General features: G+C 44.6%; 1 protein-coding gene across 5 annotated transcripts in view; it reads right to left on the reverse strand.

Annotated features, from left to right (window-relative positions):
* Positions 1-20,752, reverse strand: part of KCNIP1 (potassium voltage-gated channel interacting protein 1) — a 467,611-nt gene that overhangs the window by 156,858 nt on the left and 290,001 nt on the right. The window contains exon 1 of one of the 5 annotated variants that reach the window (XM_029998241.2): positions 12,841-12,871. The exons of 2 other annotated variants lie outside the window; for them this stretch is intronic. The gene's annotated coding sequence lies outside the window, so the exon portion shown is untranslated. Of the gene's footprint in view, positions 1-646; positions 792-3,847; positions 3,910-12,840; positions 12,872-20,752 lie in introns of those variants that run through there. 2 more of the 5 variants (XM_029998240.2, XM_029998237.2) reach the window with 2 other exon arrangements.

Raw genomic sequence — 20,752 nt, forward strand, 5'->3', positions numbered from 1 at the left:
AGAGGAAGAAAAATTAAAAGGAAATAATTTTCAACTCTGACACAATGAACATGACACCATCTCAATGGATTCTGCTCATTCCAATGCAAGGAAGCTTGCAAGGTTAAGAGGTTTCTTACTGCTAGCAGTTGTCACAGAGCAAGGGCTAGGTAGGAAGCAAAGCATGCCAGTCCAATAGCAGTATCTTACTGACTTATAGCAAGATCCCATTGCCAGGTGATTAATAAAAGAGAATCAGTTCTGAACGATCCACAAAGTAAGCTCTTCAGCATGTGACCTGTTAACTTGGCCCTATTCAAGAGGAGGCACTGAAATGTTTAGATCTGGGAATCAATCGTAACTAGAGAACCCATGTAAATGATCAATGAAAAAATATTATAAAAAGCTGTATTACCCTTTAGAATATCAGTAACATGAATATTTCGTATTATCTCCACCCACTCTTGGTTTAAGGATGAACTGGAGAAACGGTAGCCTGTATAATAATTCTCAATAACACATATTTGTTCTGTGGCATTCACATCTGACATAAACAGAAAGATCACATTGTGTCTGCATAGCCATATCAATCTGCAATTATGTTATCCATTCCATTTTCATTTTAATTTAAAGTATTAGAGCTCAAAAATAAAGACAGCACTCTGACCTTGTTAACAGGTGGGGACAGCTTGAAGAAGGCTTACTTTGTTCACTTACATTCCCAAACTGCACAGTTCAAACAGACCAATCCAGACTTACCTGCAAGAAAACAGAATACAAATTTTGGGTTACAGCTTCAAACTTAACAAAAATCTGTCACTGAGAAGTGAAAATAAATAAGGGACCCCTGAAAAATTTCACAGTACTTAAAGTTAAAATAACTTTTTGCAGTATAATGAATTATTTATTTGACTGTACTTTTTCCCTAGCCCTTAAATAACTAAGATAGCCTTTTTCATCCCAACAATTTAATTACAAAAGGTTGCATTGCCAAATGGCAAAACATAATATCTGCTGACTTTCTTCTTATTACAAAGTACTGTTTTGTCTGTTTATATAGTCTTGCGTCCCACCCCCGGCTTTCCCTTCCCCTGCTGCTTCACAACGCAACAGAGTATTGCAGCGTTGCTTAAAACTACATGACCGAGTGCAAGGATGAGCAGATTAGGAAAGATGGGGTTTGTACACTTTTAATTGAGCTTTGAAGTAGAAGAAAGGTAATAAGCCACCAGCCACATGGTGAACTTCTGTTCCTACAATGGCAGCGAGTGCTGGGACTCCAAACTATCGAGTGGAGTCAGCTGAGCTTTTATAGCAATATCCTTACATCAGTCTCCCAGCAGTTTTCTTTACAGAAGGAGATTTGGGTAAAAAATGTTTGAGACAAACATTTTTTCCACTTGCCAAAGCACAGTAAATTCATTAATGGTGGTTTACTAAGCATCATGAGAAGGGCCTCTCCCACGATGGGTGGCAGGCTGCAATTTCCAACTCAAAGTGCTCCGTGCAGTACATCGCACCCCGCATTTCACAGATTTCCAACACCACTGGCTGCCCATCGCATTGATGACCTAGACACCAAACCACAGTGTGCACCCCTTTATAAATCCCGAGGATGATAACAACACAAACGGCTATCCTGTGCACAAGGTCTCCACACACCATCACACTACAGCCCCAGGTGCTGCGGTGAGCGCTCTCTAGCACAAGCAACACAGCAGCCACTGTGCAGCTCCCACCCAGCAGCACTGGGGTTACATACACCACTGCACGTCTCTGAAGAGGCTGTAGTCTCTGTAGCTTTTCACAGTACAACCCGACTAAGGAGATGTTCTGCTGTCCCCAGTGTCCGTGTATTTTGACAGCTCTGTAGGGAATATCAGCCTATTTTTCAGAGACTGGAAGACGGACACTTTCCTGCCATGTTTCTACCAGTACACAGGACCTGACTATCCAGAGCGTGTGTGTCTCCCCATGGCGGATGGGCACGCCTGGTCACCTTTCTCCTCCTCCTCCCCAGGAGGCAAGCCCTGCAGGGAGGCATAAACTGATCAGCAATTCACTAACAAAGACAAGTCTGCAGAAGCCCATGATACCTGACATTACTTTGTCCATCCTCCACTGAAAATATTGTTTTATATTATTCTCTTGTGCACCTCCAGGGTATTTTTCCTTCACTAAATTCTGCAGAAATTGTAAGATTCAGCATGCCACTGATGGCGTGCCAACAAGTACATGGACTGGCTGCTGACACCATACAGGAGAGTGTCTGCTGGTGATTTTGCTTATAATATATAAAAAAAAAAATTATCTGCCATTTTCTGAAAAGGAGAATGTAAACATTATAACCTGAAGAAGAATTTAATGGCCTAATAAGCTTGTTCCCAAGGTCCTGCTGTGTATCTTCTCACCATTGCTTTCACAGCATGTGTGTGGGGCCATATTCTGGTTGGCAGTTGCTGTGCAATTCACATTTCTGTTATATTTCCGTCTTACATTAACATAGAAAGCAACATCTGTGCAAGAATCCACAAAGCAAAGGGTTTCTTGGAAAGTGGGGCAAAAACATAAGCGCATGCTAATCACTCCAGCAAAGGAGCTCAGAGAGGATGTTGTGGTTGAAAGGGCTCTTTGAGAAACAGGGAGAAGCAAACAGAAAAGGATGTTTTGTACCTCTCTGCTAGAGATACAAGAAATAAAAAAAGAGAAAAAAATAAGATGAAATAATATCAGGCTAAGCTTTCTGTCCCTATTTGGTGATAACTCATTGTTTCCCCCATTACAAGAGCTGAAATCTTTATCTAAACACAGGAGATATGCACATATATACACATATTAGACTGAAAAATAACTAACTTGATTCACTGCTATAAAGAACCTGGTACTAGGAGGCTCTGCCAATGTTGCTTAGACAAATATTGAGTGATAACCACAGCATAGTAGGAGGATAGGAGATAGGATACTTTTTTGACTAGATGGACATTCAATTCTGAATATTATGGAAAAGGACATCTGCATCAGCTGATACAAAAAATGAAATCTATGTAGAGATTACTCAGAAAGCACTGGAAATGCTTCCCTAATGTGATACAAAACTTTCTTGCTACTTAGGATATGGCCTCAGTTAAAGAGATACAGAAGGACTTCAGATTAAAACACATGGATTTCTACATTATCAGCCAATAAAAATATACTTGTATGCTATCAGAAGCATCTGAAATAATCAGTCTCTCAGAGCTGCCAAATCCAGGTTACTCAAATGCAAATGCTACGCGCTACAGCGCAGTAACTCCACGTCCCTGAGGTCTCAGCACGTGCAGTAACACAACGGCAGCTGGAAGGGAAACGTCTCCTTCGCTAACCAGCACCGAGTTCCCCGGGTGTGAGGAAGCACTGTGCGTTGGCTGGGCTAGCAGAGACTTGCCACAGGCTTCTGATGAGACTTCGGGTAAGTCTAACTTGCGACAACTACCACCGCGTCAGTGCTCCGTCCACGATGAAGACAGCACCGCCCTGTCTCAAGAGGTATTCTGAGGTAGTCAGCTCAGTGATGAATGAAAGGTAAACGCAAAGAAATGTATCTTATTCTTTTGCCCTCTCCAGCCGTCAATCGAGTTCAATTTCTCTACTTTAAGATGGTACCACTGCGCTGCTGATCCAGGCACTACCTTCAAGAGGCTAGCGGAAAACGCCGGTTGGCTGCGGGCTCTCGGACAGGTTACCTGCTGGCAGAGCTGTGCTGAGACACGGACAGACACGAACATCCCAACCCTCCAGGGCTGCGTTCAATCGCTGCTGGAGGACCCAGCCCGAGTAAGGAACCGGGAAGGAAAATCCACTATCAAACTAAAAAGGATCTTATCCCCACCTGGTGGCACTGATACAACCGTCAAGAAAGAAGAGCGAAGAGCCAGCAGTCAGCCTTAGCTTGGCAATACCGCTTTCTCCAACTTGCCTTTCCATCCTACTCTAAGGGCAATCCGCTAGCCGGTGTTTGTCAACCACCGGCGGTTAATGGCAGATACAATTCAACCCTCCGCGGATTCCCGGCGTCCGAACTTAATGAAGGACGCAGCAATGCTTCAAGCAGAAACGCGCCCTTGCCGCTTCCCTGTTGAATCTGCACCTTTCCCGCGCGGCTCCCGTTTCCCAGCCGCCTCCCCGCTGCCGGGCGGCGCCGAGCGGAGGCTGGGCGGCGGCGGGGCCCTGCTGCCCTCTGCCGTCACTGCCCCGCACTGCCGCGCTCCCTGCGCGGCCCGCCAGCCCAGCCCTGCGAGGGGGGCGCGCTGCGGGGGGGGACAGGAGAACGGGGATAACTGGAGAAATTGAGGTTTATGCCTGCGAGGAATCCTCCTCCTTTCCCGGCGAATAAGCGACTCCAATTTGTGCGCTACTGACTTCGCACACCAATTGGCACTCCAAATTTCAAAGGGACTGCTTGGGCAATCCTACAATAACCTTACGGGACCGTACAAATAAACAAACTTTGATGCTTGTACGCGCAATCCTTGAAAAATCTCGTCTTCCTTCCTACAGAAATTTGCGTGTGTGGCCCGATCCTCAGTACACACACCCCAGCAAATACGCCTCAGTAGATGACGGCGAACTGAAAAACGTGAGCTGGGTTTCTAGCGCACGCGCTGGTCTGCGCCTCCCGGAGCAGGAGCAGCGGCGGGCTGCTCGCCCAGCTCAACCCAGGGTGACTTTAGCTGTCAGCACCCCGAGGCGTGCGGCTGAGCGGGTGCTCTGCCCCTGCGCAGGGCCGGGCAGCGGCAGGCTCAGCATAGCCGGCAACAGGCAGAAGTCAGAAAGAGGAATGTAGAAGCCAGAGGCAAGGAACCAGCAGGTAGGAGCAGCCAGGACCTCTTTCTTTTTGTTGTTTTGGTTTATTTTATTTATTTCCCCGATCCCCAGCCAACGCAACGCCAGATAATGGCAGGAAACAGCTAAGAGGCAGAGAGCTCAGCCCCAGCGTAGCTCTGGGTGCCACCAAACGGGAGCAGCCAAGACTGGCTGGCCTGCAGCCCAGGGAGATGCCGGCTCCAGCCGAGAGCATCCTTTAAGGCTTATTTCATACCACAGCCTTGCCAGGCTCAAAGTCAAAGCATTTATAACTTTCATTCAAATAAAGTCAATGTATGTTAAAACATGCAAATATAGTCAATCATTCCATCTTATTTGCATTATTGAATTTCTGCCCTTAAAAGTAAGTGCTGGCAATGGGGTGCTGAGAGGTGATAAGAACGTCACGGTGCCTGTCCCAGCGCCTGTCCCGGCCACAGGACACCTCCTGGACCATGCTTGTCCCTGGCAGTAACAGGATGTAAGTCAGAGCCTCTTCTAGTGAGTACGGAAGGGTAACGGTCACAGAGAAGGACAGACTAGGGTAAAAGATAAGAGGGGTATAATGGAGAGTGCAACGAAATGTGAGAAGCGTTGGCTTGATGTGGATGTTTACTAGATTAGGCTGCAAGCAGATGAAAGGATAGCTCTTGAAAATGAGGATGTAGGAAAAAGATAAAGATATGAAGCCCAGACTGAAAAGAGAGAAATATACCGAGAGGCCATTTGTACCAGCAGCTGGCAGCATCCACAAGGTCCCTTTATGGCTTTTGCTCCTTGTCCTCTTTTTGTCTAGCATGGCACGGGAACTTCCAAGTCAGGACTACTAAAAATATTCATTGGTCCCTTACTAAGGGGTATCCTAAAGAGCATTTTTCTCTCCTTTTGGGAGAGCAGAAGACTATGTGAGGTAAGGACAAGACAAGGTGCTTAAACACAACAGTTACCTGCAGACCAGTTGTTGGAGAAGAAACAGACCTTTTAACCTGAAGTCAAAGGATGGTGGTGCTTTGCCTTCTGGCTAAAACCAGCTACAGCAGATGTCTTGATCTTACCTTCTAACATAACATAAAGCTTATACTTAGAGTCAGCAGGGAGTCTCTGATAACTGCCAAAAATTATAGGCCCTACATTGCTTAATATTGCCTCTCTGGAAAATGGCACCCTTAACACTCAAGCCTTCTTTCTGTTTTTATACCCAGTTTAGGAAAGTAACTCAAAACCAAAGAACTTAGTCAGATACAAACTTCTCTCCTGGGCAGTGGAGGCCTATCTTTAAGGGACTGGTGCCCATGTAATGGGGCTCATTCTGGCAGTAGCACTTGGATATACATGCGCTGGCTTTCACAGTTTTTAGGAGGAAAGCAAGAAAAGCAAAAACTCCTCATTATTAGAAAGTCTGCTTTATAGACCACTAAGACATCTTCTTCCAGGTACAAAGAAAGCATTTGGAGAGGGGCTCAGTTTTTTCACTACGTAATCCACTTTCTGGTGCTTTCTTAACAGCTTCTCTCTATGACTACATTGACAACCCCATGAAAGAAATCACAACCCTGAAGCTAAAGCAGCTTGCATTCTCAGGGTTGTTTTATGAAAAAACCTATAATAATACAGACACCTTTCAGAGTAAATTACCAAACATTTGCCAGTGGCATAGGCAGGCACCAGACCTCCAGACCACAGAAACAATAAATAGTTAATCTGGAGCAAACACATTAAATACTTGGCCAGTGTTTTGTATTTCCAGTTTGAATTTCTTTGCCTTTCCAAACAAAACTTGTTATCCTGTGACAACTTCCTTTCGCTCTTATACCTCCTAAGGATATAAACCCGTGACCTTAGATATAGATACACAGGGTAATGTGATATTTTAGTACCTCGTACTTGTATATGCAAACCCTGCTTGGCCATTGTCACAAAGATCAAAGGCCTTGTGCCAGCTGCTCCAGCATATGAAAAAGGAAGCAGATACCAGCCAGAGTGTCCATCCCAGGGAGCCTTGGGCCACACTAGAGACACAGGGATCTACAGTCAAACTCTCACAGGTCCCCCACGAAGTCCTCTTTGATGGCAGTTACTGCACAGTCAAGTTAATGATCCAGAGCCCCCAGATATCCTCTGCCTGTCTGTTGCAAGCTCAGAATAAGGCAGCAAGGATCACCCCCAGCAAAGCTCAGCTTTTCTGCAAGCACAGCAAAGCATCTTCTTCCTTGCCTGACTCCTTTGGAATTAACTACTCACAACTTACAGGAAATGAGGGAAATTTTGTCATTTATGTCTGACCTCTTAACACAGCCAATGAACTAAACATCTTTAGCTTTGAGGGCACTCTGGGGAGCAGGAATGGAGAAAAAACAACCTCGAGTCCAGGAACTACCTAGTTTAAAGGGCATAGACTGTGTGATGGACACACAGTTCATCTTAGCATTACTGATAGCCCACTGCACCAAAGATAAATTGTCATAGTGCAAATACTGCAGGATAGGTTATATTCCACATGGTTAACCCCATTTAGAAAAGCATTCAGGCATATGGGTATTCCCATCTCTATTCAGAGTGCTCAAGGATATACTTAGCTTTCTAGCTGATGAGATCTGAGCGCATGCCTAATTAATGATTTGAAAAAGGTCTGGAGATGCTGCAGTGATGGATAACACAGAAAACCCTAAGTGAAAGCAAGATCTTCTGAAAAGTGAGTGGCTACATTGAACAAGCTACATCCCTTGTAACTGCTAGGTCAGAACATTTTGCAGACTACCCATCCGTAAATTAACACATTTTAAGCAAAGCCATGCAGCTCCTAGCTTTATGGTATTTAAGGCTGTCCTGAATACTGCTTTTATTCAACTAACCCAACACACAAACCAAGCCTTTTCATTATCAGCCAATAATTTACAACCAGTAGAGACCTAAGTGATTGGAGACATTTCCCTGGAAACATTATCTTTCCACCCTTTCCTTACTCCAGGGAAACTCCTCCTCCTTGGACTGATCCAGTGGATAGGGGCGAGGGAGGAGGGACTATAGCAAAGGCAATTCCCTACAAGCCTAGTGAAATCCATATAGCTGAACTGTGCCTGCAACACCGTTTTTGTATCAACATCAAACATTACAGTATGAAACACTTCATAAAAGCATGAAGGTGCATCTGGGGAACCCTGGAGATGGAGTCCCTCAGGTCTTTGACTGTACCAAAGAATAGACGAGCCAAGGCCAAAGCTGTAACAACTAGCTTTTCTTTTACTCTAGTCCTTCTCTCACAATATATATGGCAACAATTGCTTTTACAGAACACCCAAACAATATGACTTTCTGTTACAGATGTGAGAAAAAGACTTAAAGGTACATTTTTGTCTAATCATTCCCAGACATTATTTTTGCCGATATGCAACTGTGGAGACTCCAGTCACAAAGACAAGAAATAAAAAAGAGTTACCTGATGATTTTTATGGTTTGGGGTTTTTTTTAATATTTTTGATCAGGAACATTACAAAAGAAAAATAAGAAAATAAACCCCCACAACTTTTTCCCTTACCCAGATAGCAAATGCAGCCCCATCTACGGTGGTATTTGTGCTTCTGAGAGACTAGGAAATCCTCCTTTGAGAACATTGCTCCCTTGGTTTTGTATGACGGTTAAAAAAGGCTTAATAAGCAGCCTGAGATTTCTTACCACAATTTTTTAATTTCCTGTGTTATCACAGGCAGTTAGCATAGCAGCTGATAATCTTAACAGACTGGGAGAAACATTTTCATAAAGAGACTTACAGGAACTAACCTATCTCCAGTGAATTCATTTCCACTTTGAGTTTCCTACAATCTCAAAGGCTATCCCCATTTCACACTCTTGGGCAGCTCAGATGATGTAAAGCGTTCTGTCATAATAGCATCAAAGTGAGAAAAAGTGTTAAATCTCCTCTTGAGTATGTAGATGTTTAAAGTTCAAGAGTTTGCAGTAAGTGTAAAGTTTCTGGGTTTTTAATTTCCTTTTTTTTTTTTTTTTAGTTACTATGCAGTACCTAAATCATGCCCCAGTTTTAAGCGGTTTGTACAGCCTCATTTCAGTAAGATTACTTTACAATGTGCTATAGATACAATTCAAGGGACCAAAGACCGAGGCCATCCCAGTGCTCCTCACTCGCAACCAGTGTAAGGCACCTGGTGTCCCTCTTGCCTGCAAATCCTGCAGCATCCTCACCCACGCTGCCATGCTAATGACACACGGACACACTGCCCAGCCAAATCACTGCTTTGCCTCAACTGGAATATAATTATGCCAGTGGGTGGAAACTTAGCACAGGCTTCTTGACCTAAAAGGCAACTGCAGTCCTGTGGATGGCTAGATGCAATTAGTAAAAACAACTGGATGTGGAGAAATGTGGAAAACAACTTTCTACTTCACAAAATGAAGTAATAGCTCTCAACGACTAACCCTAGCAATTGCTGCAGGAAGGAAATGAGAAAAAAAATCAACTAGTGCCAGGCAGATAGAGACAACAGAGGCAGCTGGCTAACTGAATTAGCAAAACAGCTGGTCCTGAGCACTTTCATTCAAACTTCTGTGTACAAATTAGAAGGCAAAAGATTCTCATTCTCTCTGCTATATTAGGAAATACAGCTCACAAGAATGAAGCATGGTTTTCAAAGTGACAAAGCACACGATAAAAGGGGAGTAATTGAGATACCCTACCAGCGTATTACAGCAGTCCACCCACAAAGCCGACTCTGGAGTGAAAGGACTCACTACTCCCATTAGCCTGAAAACATGAAATTCAAGCTGTTCTCTGCCTTGCAGGGATGGGGGCCAGCATTCTTCTCCGTTTTCAAAAAAAACCTTAAAATTACCAACACTTCAAAAGTCACAGAGGAAAAGAAAGACAAAGAAAAATACATTTATGTTTACTAGGTTGAGGTCAATCTGATCTGTTTCTGACTGGTACCAATTTCAATAGCTAATTTCAACTTAAAAATAAAAACAAATATAAAATGTTCCAGTGTTCTGGCTTCCATTTTGAAATGATGTTGCAGGACATATTTGGTTGCATTTAACTTTTTATCTGAACTGTTTTCCCCAAAGTAGGGACTGCACTACCCTAGCCCTTCAGTGTAATCTTGGTCAAAACAATCTTATTTATCGATGGTTTGCTTTCGCTAGTAGAATTGGAATCTACCATTAGATATCTCCTGTCATAATAACAGCTCCACAAAGCTGATACTTTAGCAGCCATGTACCTCTCAGTATTTGTCCAGTGATCAGTGCATGCAAGCTGATAAGCCACTAACAGCATTTTATTATGCCTTGCCATACTTCAGGGAAAGCCACCCACCAGGTGTTTCAGAGATGGAGCTCCAGTCTTACATCCTATAGCCCTGATTCTCTGGCATCTGCACTCTATAATATTGTGAGTTTATTCTTCATAAGGCAGGTATTGCATCTATTGCTGCTGCTTTTTGGATGTTTTTTTGATCCTCAGTACAGCTCACTGAATACACAGGTCACAAGTTACTGTCATCATGAAAGCCTGCTGATGTCACATGAAGATAATCCACCAAGCCAGAGGTTGGATGTTTTCCATGATGCAACAAAATCCCAGTGTAGTGAAATGAGACTCCCTTCACTACTGCTCAACCTTCTAGTGTAGTTCATGTGAACCAGAACCCACTTGAACCACCTTTTACACCCAAGAGCCCCTGGGAACAGTCTAGTGTCTAGAGGAATTGGATGCCCACCTGGTGCATGACCAAAGAGGGCTGTCCACCCAGTGTACACAGCCCACTAGCCCTCTCCTTGTCCATCTCTGAAAGACCCTCTATAAAGAGGAAAAATTGGACAAACATACCACTAGAATAGGTCTTACGGCTCCTAACAGAGCTGATGGGACGCTGCTGCTCTAGTTCATCAGGTCAGCATCAGAGTGTTTTAAACTCCAACAAAGCTGTCCCTGCAAACTAGGGCAACAGTCTTGTCTTATTCCAGGTGGTGAGAAGAGCAGAGACTGTTTTCCCTCCTTCTCCAGGGCTAGCATGACAGCTGGCAGTAGATGCCCCGCTTCACTCGTTCCACATCCCACAGCATGTCCAGCCATGTCACAAGGCCTTCTTACAGAAAGACAGATTCCCAGAGCCTGACAGATGTTCTTTGGGTGCTGATTTCTGTAAACTATAGCTATAAAGTACCTCAGGCTCTCCTTGGATTTCATCTCCAGGTACATCCATTTTTCTCTCCAGAGAAGGAGGCTATTACAGTGATCAGTAGCTTTCATGCAAAGGTCCTGCCTTTTGCAGGGGTCTCTGCAGATTCCCTCTGTTGTAATGACGACATTAGGAAGTATCCCAGTGACTCCCTGCTTCCCAGCAACGTTAGAAGTGCTCATACTGTATCAGAGACAGAAACCAGCCCATGCTGCAAGAATAATCACTGCTTGTGATGAAGAAGAATGGATGAGCACTCTTTAGCTAAACTGATGTCACTGTGGCTCACGCGGGAGTGAGAAGTAAAGTGCTTTATCTGAGCTACATTTACCCCAAGGACTGGCTAGGCTATATACAGACACCACCATTTTCATCTCAGCAGAACTGTTGCCCTGGAGAAGAGGAGCACCCCGCTCAGATAATTCCTTTCCTTTCAGAGAAAAAAAAGGTTAGTAGTAGACTAAAAGCATATTTTTCTTTATGTACAGGATGCATTATCTTAGTCTGCTGAAGTGAATCACAGGCTGCTAAGTGCTTTTGGCATCCATATCTGTGGGTATAGCTCCATGCATGAATTACAGTGTTTTGCACTGGCAAAGATCGGGTGGGAACAGGACTGGAATGGGGGCATTAGTCACAGTGGAAAAATAGCACTGTGAGACGTGATCATCTCTTGCACATTTTGAGGATCATGCATTGAACTACTGGTCGTTAGAGGGAGGTTTTTCTACTTTTCTGTCTCCAAAGCGAGCTGTCTTATGCTATGCAGAGCCTTTCGCGTAAGTCCAACCTAATTTTAAATGCAAATATCTGAAATAGGCTTTATATAAAATAGAAGCATAGGGATTTGCAAGTTGAATACCTCTGAAACAAGAAGAGCTAAATATAGAGATCTGGATACAGCATTTAAACTTAAAATCCTATTTCAAGTGCTAAGCATAGAATGATATCCCTCCATAGGGGTAAGACAGTCTATGCAAAACGGTGATTTGATAACACCCATTAAGAAGAACTGTCACTTCATATTAAGCATGAGGTAGTCAAAACAACTGTTATTTTAAGTGCACTCCTTCTAAATTATTCTGCAAGGTCTGTGGGAGTAGAATTAGGCCTATGCTGATTCCAGATCAATATTTGCATGGCAAGAAAGGAACCTGTGAGAACAGAGGAAAAAAAAAATGAGACAAGCCATTTTTGTAGGGTTAGAGATACGCTTGGCTAAAGCAAATTAAGGAGAATCATTCCCAGCAGCAGTCTCAGACAAAGCTAAACGCTGGTGATCCCCACTTTGGGTAGACGAGTGCACAGAACCATATGCAGAAATCCTCTCAAATCCAAGGCTGCCAGCCACACACGTCTGCCACAGACCATGCTGACTGCAGAGGTGTCCCCTGTCTTTCCAAAGGCCAGGGGGTGTCCCTCCCCCAGCACCAGAAGTTATCTCTTCCTTTCAGACTCTCCCACTATAAGCTCCTGAAGCAGCCTGTGTGGTCAAGTGGGCACCTATCCTGCTGCCTTCTGGAAGCAATGTGCCACTGTCCCGGGCTCTGCCTGAGCAGTCAAACGTGTCGGTTGTAAGCATCACTAAAGCCATCGCAACAGAGCTCTCCCTTTACTTCAAAATAAGCCTTCACTCAAGTCAGTTATCTTAAAAATATAAAGTATTTATTTAGACCACACACAACTGGCACAGTTAGAAAAAAAAAGTTGCAAAGACACAGGTGCTAAAAAGGAAAGAAAAATAACACTCGAGCTATTTCACACAGCGTAATTCTCAGAAACCTGCCTTTCTTTCTCATTCACCAGCCCCAGAACTGCAGGCACTTACCTCACGCCTGGGCTCCGGGCTTGTCCTGGCCAGCAGCCTGCACACCTTTCCCAGCAGACTAGTTTCCATACCCTGTCCCTTTTCAGGGTTTGCCTGAGTTGTCATCCAAATGTCCCAAGGGTTTCTGAGCCTTCACTACATCGGGAAGCAGTTTCAACACTCCTCCCTCCACAAGGACTGTCCTCCCTTCTTCAGAAATAAGAATATCCCTTTGGCAGACAGCCACCAAGTGCAGGAGTCCCCACCTGCTAGTACATTTCTACTACATTGAGGGACAGAATTTCTTACTCATTCTGTGAGGCTACGGGTAAGTCTCTGCAGAAAACCTTTTCATATGCTGAATTTATACTTTGCAACAACATGTAAATTGAAACCATAGTTAGCATTTAATATATGCAGCTCATCACTAGGTCTTGATTGAGATGAGAGAATGGCAATCAACAGCTCTGGGAGAGAACGGATTTGAGATGACCCCCATCAGGTCCTTCACTACCATTTACATGTGAATGCAAAACACACAACCTAATCAACAAACGTTTTCCCAGTTCAAGCTATTTGGATGGTCTGTTTCGGGAAGTATTCTCTGACATGCTTTAATCAGGCAGAAGTGATGTTTATTTGTCACTACATTTCAAGCAGACATTGATCTGCTGGGATGGATAAAACCTTCCTGTTACAGTTGATGCAGAAGGGAAACACCTATTAGCATAGGGTTTATGAAAGGCAGGTCCTGCTTAACTAACCTGATCTCCTTCTATGACAAGGCGACCCACTTAGCGGATGAGGGAAAGGCTGTGGATGTTGTCTACCTGGACTTCAGTAAAGCCTTTGACACCGTTTCCCACAGCATTCTCCCAGAGAAACTGGCTGCTCATGGCTTGGACGGATGTACTCGTCGCTGGGTAAAACACTGGCTGATGGCCGGGCCCAAAGAGTGGTGGTGAATGGAGTTAGATCCAGTTGGCGGCCGGTCACAAGTGGTGTTCCCCAGGGCTCAGATTTGGGGCCAGTTCTGTTTAATAGCTTTATCAATGATCTGGATGAGGGGATTGATTGCACCCTCAGTAAGTTCGCAGATGACACCAAGCTGGGCAGGAGGGTTGATCTGCTTGAGGGTAGGAAGGCTCTACAGAGGGATCTGGACAGGCTGGATCGACGGCCTGAGGCCAGTTTTATGAGATTCAACAAGGCCAAGTGCCGGGTCCTGCACTTGGGTCACGACAACCCCATGCAACGCTACAGGCTTGGGGAAGAGCGGCTGGAAAGCTGCCCGGCAGAGAAAGACCTGGGGGTGCTGGTTGACAGCCGGCTGAATATGAGCCTGCAGTGTGCCCAGGTGGCCAAGAAGGCCAACGGCATCCTGGCTTGTGTCAGAAATGGTGTGGCCAGCAGAACTAGGGCAGTGATTGTTCCCCCGTACTCGGCACTGGTGAGGCCGCACCTCAAACACTGTGTTCAGTTTTGGGCCCCTCGCTACAAGAAAGACATTGAGGTGCTGGAGCGTGTCCAGAGAAGGGCAGCAAAGCTGGTGAAGGGTCTACAGCACAAGTCCTATGAGGAGCAGCTGAGGGAACTGGGGTTGTTTAGCCTGAAGAAAAGGAGGCTGAGGGGAGACCTCATCGCTCTCTACAGCTACCTGAAAGGAGGTTGTAGCAAGGTGGGGGTCGGTCTCTTCTATCAAGTAACAAGCAATAGGACAAGAGGAAATGGCCTCAAGTTGCGCCAGGGGAGGTTTAGAGTGGACATTAGGAAAAATTTCTTCGTGGAAAGGGCTGTCAGGCATTGGAACAGGCTGCCCAGGGAAGTGGTTGAGTCACCATCCCTGGAGGTATTTGAAAGAGGTGTAGATGTGGCACTTAGGGACATGGTTTAGTGGAGGACTTGGCAGTGCTACATTAACGGTTGGACTTGATGATCTTAAAGGTCTTTTCCAACATAACCGATACTATGATTCTATCCAGCCACACGGGTTGTATATTATACATAGTGTTTTCCAAAGCGTTGCATGTGGTTATGGGTGACTCTGTGATCCTCCTTTGTGAGCTGTCTTGTGGAGAGCCAGGCCCGAATTGGAAGTGTTGCCAAATTAATTCTGTAATGCTGTGGATGGTACTACAAGCTACACACATTATTGAGCTAAATTAATTTCTGCTGTACCTGACCTGCAGCTGAGGAATGTTGCTTACTGGGCTGGGAATAGCTTGTTTGTTGGATCTATAAAATATTGTTACTTAAACAGTCCAGTGAGCTCCTCTGACACAAGTTCTCTTTCCCCTGAAGGGTTTTCTTTCTAACTGGAGTTATCGATCCCTTTGGCTTTAGACAGAAAATCATCACTGCATTAGCAACCACCAAAATGGTCTTCAGTCCCTAGAGTCTGTTCCTCGACATGGCATCGATTTGAATTTTTTGAGCTGAGAATGTTGTTAAACTCTTGTCTGATAAAAAGCACAGTAATGTGCAATGTATTGTGCATTTGACTTTTTGATCTGACGTTTCAAAGTGCGTGTGTATTACTTTTCAAGCATGTCTCAAACAATTGCTGCTAAATTCTGCTACAAAGCAGTGCTATTTTATTTAATGTGGAGGAAAACACAATCAGTGCAAAATAGACATCTCCAGCTCCAATATGCTGGGTCCACTTCCTTAAACTTGCTGCAACAGAGAGGATCACAGCAGTTCATGGGCTGATGTTAGATTCCCATTAGCGTCTGCCCCTTTACAGAGACGTCTGACTTCACCAGGCAGCTCTACCAAAAGGTTGTAAAGTACCTGGTAAAATTTGGAATTTCCCCCACACTGCGCTGTAACATTAAATTTCTGTATTTGCAATGTAAATCACTCTTGAAATTGTATCATAGTGCTTCTACATTCACATGTTAATCTAAGCCTGGTTTCACTGCGCGGTGATGCAACCACAACAGCCTGCTCTGAAGTGAACACGTTATTTACTCTTATTCAACCCAGATATGGAATAGGAGCTACCTTTAACTGGTGACACGAACAGGTGCTCCCAAACCTTGTGTTCTGTTTCCAAGCCCTGGAATGCAGTAGCCCCTTCCCAGCATTATGTCTCAATACAGTGCCAGAGCCAAGAGAAATACGGATTTGTTTGATAAATGTACCAAATACTGCAATGCCTTATTAGTATAAAGGGTCAAAGCCGTTGATGTCAGCACAACATCGCAGAGTGTCCAAGCGTGTCTATGGATGCCCCAGTGTGCTGTCGGGCTGCAGGAAGTAGCTGGGTGCGCAGGGAGGGGTGCAGTGCCCACATTACCAGTTTAGCAAATCCATCCTGCCGGGATTTGATTCTGATGCTGTATGCAAAACCAGAACCAAACAAGAGAGTTGTGCCAATCTGCCTGCAGCACTAAACCAGCTCTTGGAGTTCTCTGATGAGCGTCTCAAATCTAAACCAAGAAGATATTCAGTGGTTTGATCTTTCCGTAGGAAAGAACATGTCAATTTTTTTAACATTCCTTTGCAAAATGGTGATGTTATCTGTCCAAAGTGAATTTAACAGGCAGCCGAGGCATAAGGGAGAATCAAATTGTCTTTATTACTGGCAATCAAAGCTACATTGAGAACAGATTCTCAGACAGCTAATCAGGTGAAAGCAAGGGTTCTCATTCTAGGGAAATTACCAGGATAGTACTAGGGGTGCAGAACATGGCCATATTCTCAGCTAGGAGGGGATGAAATCTCACAGGTGTCCAGCTATAAAACCACACACACACACACCCCCCGCTTTTGGGAAATGACTGTCTTAATGGTGTGACTTGCTAGAATGCCTGTATACCCCTGAAAACGGAAACTGCTGGTGCTAGTGGCGCAAGTTCGCTATGGGAGCTACTTGCTGGATTTCAGGCAGTGCCTAGGCACCTCAAACAGTCCCATCGTGGTTTACCAGTATGCCAGTACTGAAAGGACAAAGGAGGGAAACACTTCTCACATGTGGAAAGCAGAGCGCTTTCCAACAGAGTCCCCTGCCTGTTTTTAAGACTGCGTATTTTTTCACCGATGTTACTGAAGAGTTTTTGCTGTAACTTACCAGTACGCAACTCTGTGAATCCATGACATTTGCATTGAAAACATCCCACTTGAAAAATGTGTGATTGGGGCACTACTGAAGTGCTCTCTTGAGCTGCAACCTCATCTATGGAGAACACACATTAAAAATGGCTTAGCTTTCACAAGAGCCTGCTTGACCTCCATAGTCATTTCAAATTTATAGAGCAGCTTAAGAAAATGTTATTTGCAGGACGCGACTGTCTTGGCAAGACACAGCAGCATCAACACTAAACTACAGCAAGGGCTCAGAGGTTCGTAATGAACCCAGGTTCAGCATACCTGGCTGAAGCTATCTCTTCTAGTATTGATGACCAGTATTGGCTGAGTCAGTGTAGTTCAAAGACTAGCAATAACTATGATTTTTAAGGATCTGTCCTAGCAAGATTATTTACCAATTTACTAATGTTCTCAGAATCAGCAAACTGACTGCAATTTTCCAATCTCCATATCATATGTGGGAATTAATGTGAACTTTTTGAGTATACACTGGACAAACAGAATTCCTGGAGAAAGAGTACTGAGCTGGTTATGGTACAAGCCTCCAGATCTTCAAATGTTGACATGTGAATATTCTTCATGATTTTTTTTAAAACAGAAGCTTCTCCTATGTGTGGTGTAATGAAACAACTTGAATGTTAGCAACAGGTGCTCTGTATTTAAAATACCATTGTGATGCCTTTACTGTGATGGTGCACAGACGTCTTGAAGCGACATAAACCCAAAAGGGAAATACCCATAAAAGCGATTTCACTTTCTTTTACAAAAAGAAAGAATTTTTATGGGACATTTTGTGGACAGCAATGATTTCATGAAAAGAAGAAAAATCTTGGTTTAATCTAAATTTCAAAAAAAACTGTTTCCACTAGCCAGCTGCTTTGACCAAATCTGCTGTAGTCTTTTTTTTTTATTACTATCCTCAGTTCATTTTAGCATCTCACTAAACAAATGTAAATTCAAGTCAGCAATTAAAAGAAATGAAGTGTTGTCATAATATGCCACTTCCATTAATAGACAGCAAAGTGCTGTTAAAATCCAGGCTAAACTTTAGCTTTCTTCCAAGATCGAAAAAAGTCCAGTATAGCTTCAGACATGCGTAACAGTAGATAGCACTTTTCATACCTATCTTTTTCAATGCATGCATTAAGTCTGCTAATAAGTAGATGTCCATTTCCATAAGCGCTTAATTTATAACCCTCATCAGCAGGCTTAACAAGCCAAAGTCAAGACCCCATTAAACCCCCATTTCACATTCCTCAGCTTTACACAGTAAACCTCAGTAGCCACAATTTGTTTTCATCTCTTAATCAGTTGATAAAAATTCAAGAGTAATTTCCACTTGTGCTGCACTATGGAGTTGTAAACATTTATGGAGATGTTAAGAACTGGCCATCAAGAACATTAACATGCAGATTTTTACCTCTTGCCCACTGTTGAGGCATCTCTTGACACTTCCCTGGCAGACCGCAGGCAGGAGGAGCAGAGATGGTGAATGGTTTGTTTGGAGCAGAATAAAAAGTTCCAAACCAAAACACATTTTTGGCAAAGTAGCAAAGTTGCTTGCTTTCACTGAAAAGGGCATGAGGTTCCTGGGGGGGGAGGAACGTGCTTGTCCCAACTGGAGCAGCCCCTTCCCAGCCATTGCCTCCTGCCGCTGGCAGGGATGGCAGGGAGGAGGGATGGTGACGGTCCCCATGGCACTGCGGGGACCCCCAAGGTCCTGTGGTCCCTGTCAGCCCACATTCCACAGCCGCAGGACTGCAGCTCAGCAGAGGGGCTGCGGCTCACGCAAAAAGCCGTTAAAAGCCGTTTTGGAGGGAAATGCTCTGCAGTGCCATGGACGGTCTCGTGGGAGAGCAGCAAGGCCCTGCATCAATCCATCCCACTGCCTAACCGCTATACCCGGCCCCCAGAGCAGCCCCCGGCGAGGCAATTATCCTCTCAATTCACGTATTTATCTTACTGCGTCTGAAGCGTGAGCGATGTGCCGTGGGGGTGCCGCGCCGCACAGCGACGACGGCCAGGGGGGGAGGCGGGGGTGCCCCCCCCGAGGTGGCCATCCCCCCACCCCAGGGGCTGCTGGTACCCCCAAGCTCTGGGGCACACACAGCCGAAGCAGCCCGGGCTGCGGGAGGCTGGCAGGACCCCACGTCACACCGCTACCAGCTTCAGCAAGAAGCTTAAAAACTACTTCACCCTCTCGTGCAGCAGCCCAGCCTGGGGGTGACGGCACCGACGCTCAAGTCTACAAACACGAAGCCTCTGTGACTGACTCTGCTGCGGCTTTCTTGGGCCTATGCAACAAAATGAGGATTTGCCTGTCCATCCCGCATCGTATCACTTGCTACAGCTCGCCACAACCATCTTGCTTTTCTCTGGTTTTCTGCTAACGGGAAGGAGAAACTCTCACTGCCTGAGAGCACCAAGCAACCTGCTTTGGGAGAAGCTGCTTAGAACAGCTACCAGGGATTTGGGGCTATACTTTAGTGGTTTCTCAGATTCCAGCTAGTCTGAGACATTGAGGGTCCCCCCCACAAGACACGTGTAAAATTAACCTGCTGCAAACAGGCCCTTCTGCACCAGCCAGACATACCTGCATTACACAGCTACGGCAGTGGTATCTGCTAGTCCGTTCTCACCGAGACAGCCAGCGTGTTTCTAGCCAAAATGAGCTCCTCCCCACGGGATGTTTCCGAGCAGAGGAGGGCAGCTCATGGAGGAGTTTCATTTCCGAAGACTTTTTAAACTGCTTGTCCAAATCCAGTGAGGAAGAGGGAAGGCTATTCATTCTCCTTCAAGTCTTTTTTTTCTGCCCAACTCAAAGTGATCAAAGATTAAAATCTCTGCATCTAATGAAGGAGGAACAGGGAAATTAAGCCAGCTGTCCTATATTAGCGTTGTTGCCCTCAGGTTTCTTGGACTCCGTCATCTCTTTCCAAAATGAAATAACGTTGTGTTCCTCAGAAATGTTCCAAAGATCCCCTTTTAGCTCTGTATAGGGTGCGAAGCATTGAAGCTTTTATAATCCCTATGCAAGACAGATGGGTTTTGTCTTCAGCTAGCTTAATCCTCTCTTATTCTGAGCCCTTATTAGACAGAATATAACATATAAAGGACTTTTAAAGCTTTGGGCAACTCTTCAAAATTACTTCATTAGTTTAACTTCTGGAAAGTCTATGCAATACGTCAGCAGGCACCGGGAGCTGGAAGATATCTGGTGATCCCCGTGGAAGAAAGTCACCCAGAAGCGTAAGACTTTCAAACTTGTTTTTAAACAAGATTTTTTAAAATCTTGTAGTTGATTAAGCACTGCACAAATTGCAGTGAGGGCCTTTGTGAAGATTTAGCAGGATATAAATGTTTATTCCAAGCATAGAGGAACGGTCACTATCAAAAATACTGCCTTTACATGCAATTAAATGACCTTTCTGCTCTTGCGTTACCTGTCAAATTGCATAGCAACCACAAGGGTGACTCATGATTTATAGTATTATATACAACATTCTCTGAATTATTTAAATGTCAAAATGAATCTGCACTGAGCGTTCTTAGCATTACCCTCAGCAAAGTGGTTCTTACACACGGTAGTTTGATGAGGAGATCGTGCAGCTAGAAAGCAACTCCGTAACCCAACAGGTATGTTCTCAAGCTGTGTTTTTAAAAATTAAAGAACCTGACAATAAGCTGCTTCCTCTCTGCAGGCTCTTTAGACCTGCCTATGCAATTAGACACATAGTTATATCCTGTTATGAAAAATACAGATTGGTATAAAAAAATCCTGTTGAAAGTCTACTGCCCCTGATTAAACTCTACAGGGCTTTTAAAGGTTAAGACCTAACCT

This window comes from Aquila chrysaetos, chromosome 22, assembly GCF_900496995.4.
Source record: "Aquila chrysaetos chrysaetos chromosome 22, bAquChr1.4, whole genome shotgun sequence".
Lineage (NCBI taxonomy): Eukaryota > Metazoa > Chordata > Aves > Accipitriformes > Accipitridae > Aquila > Aquila chrysaetos.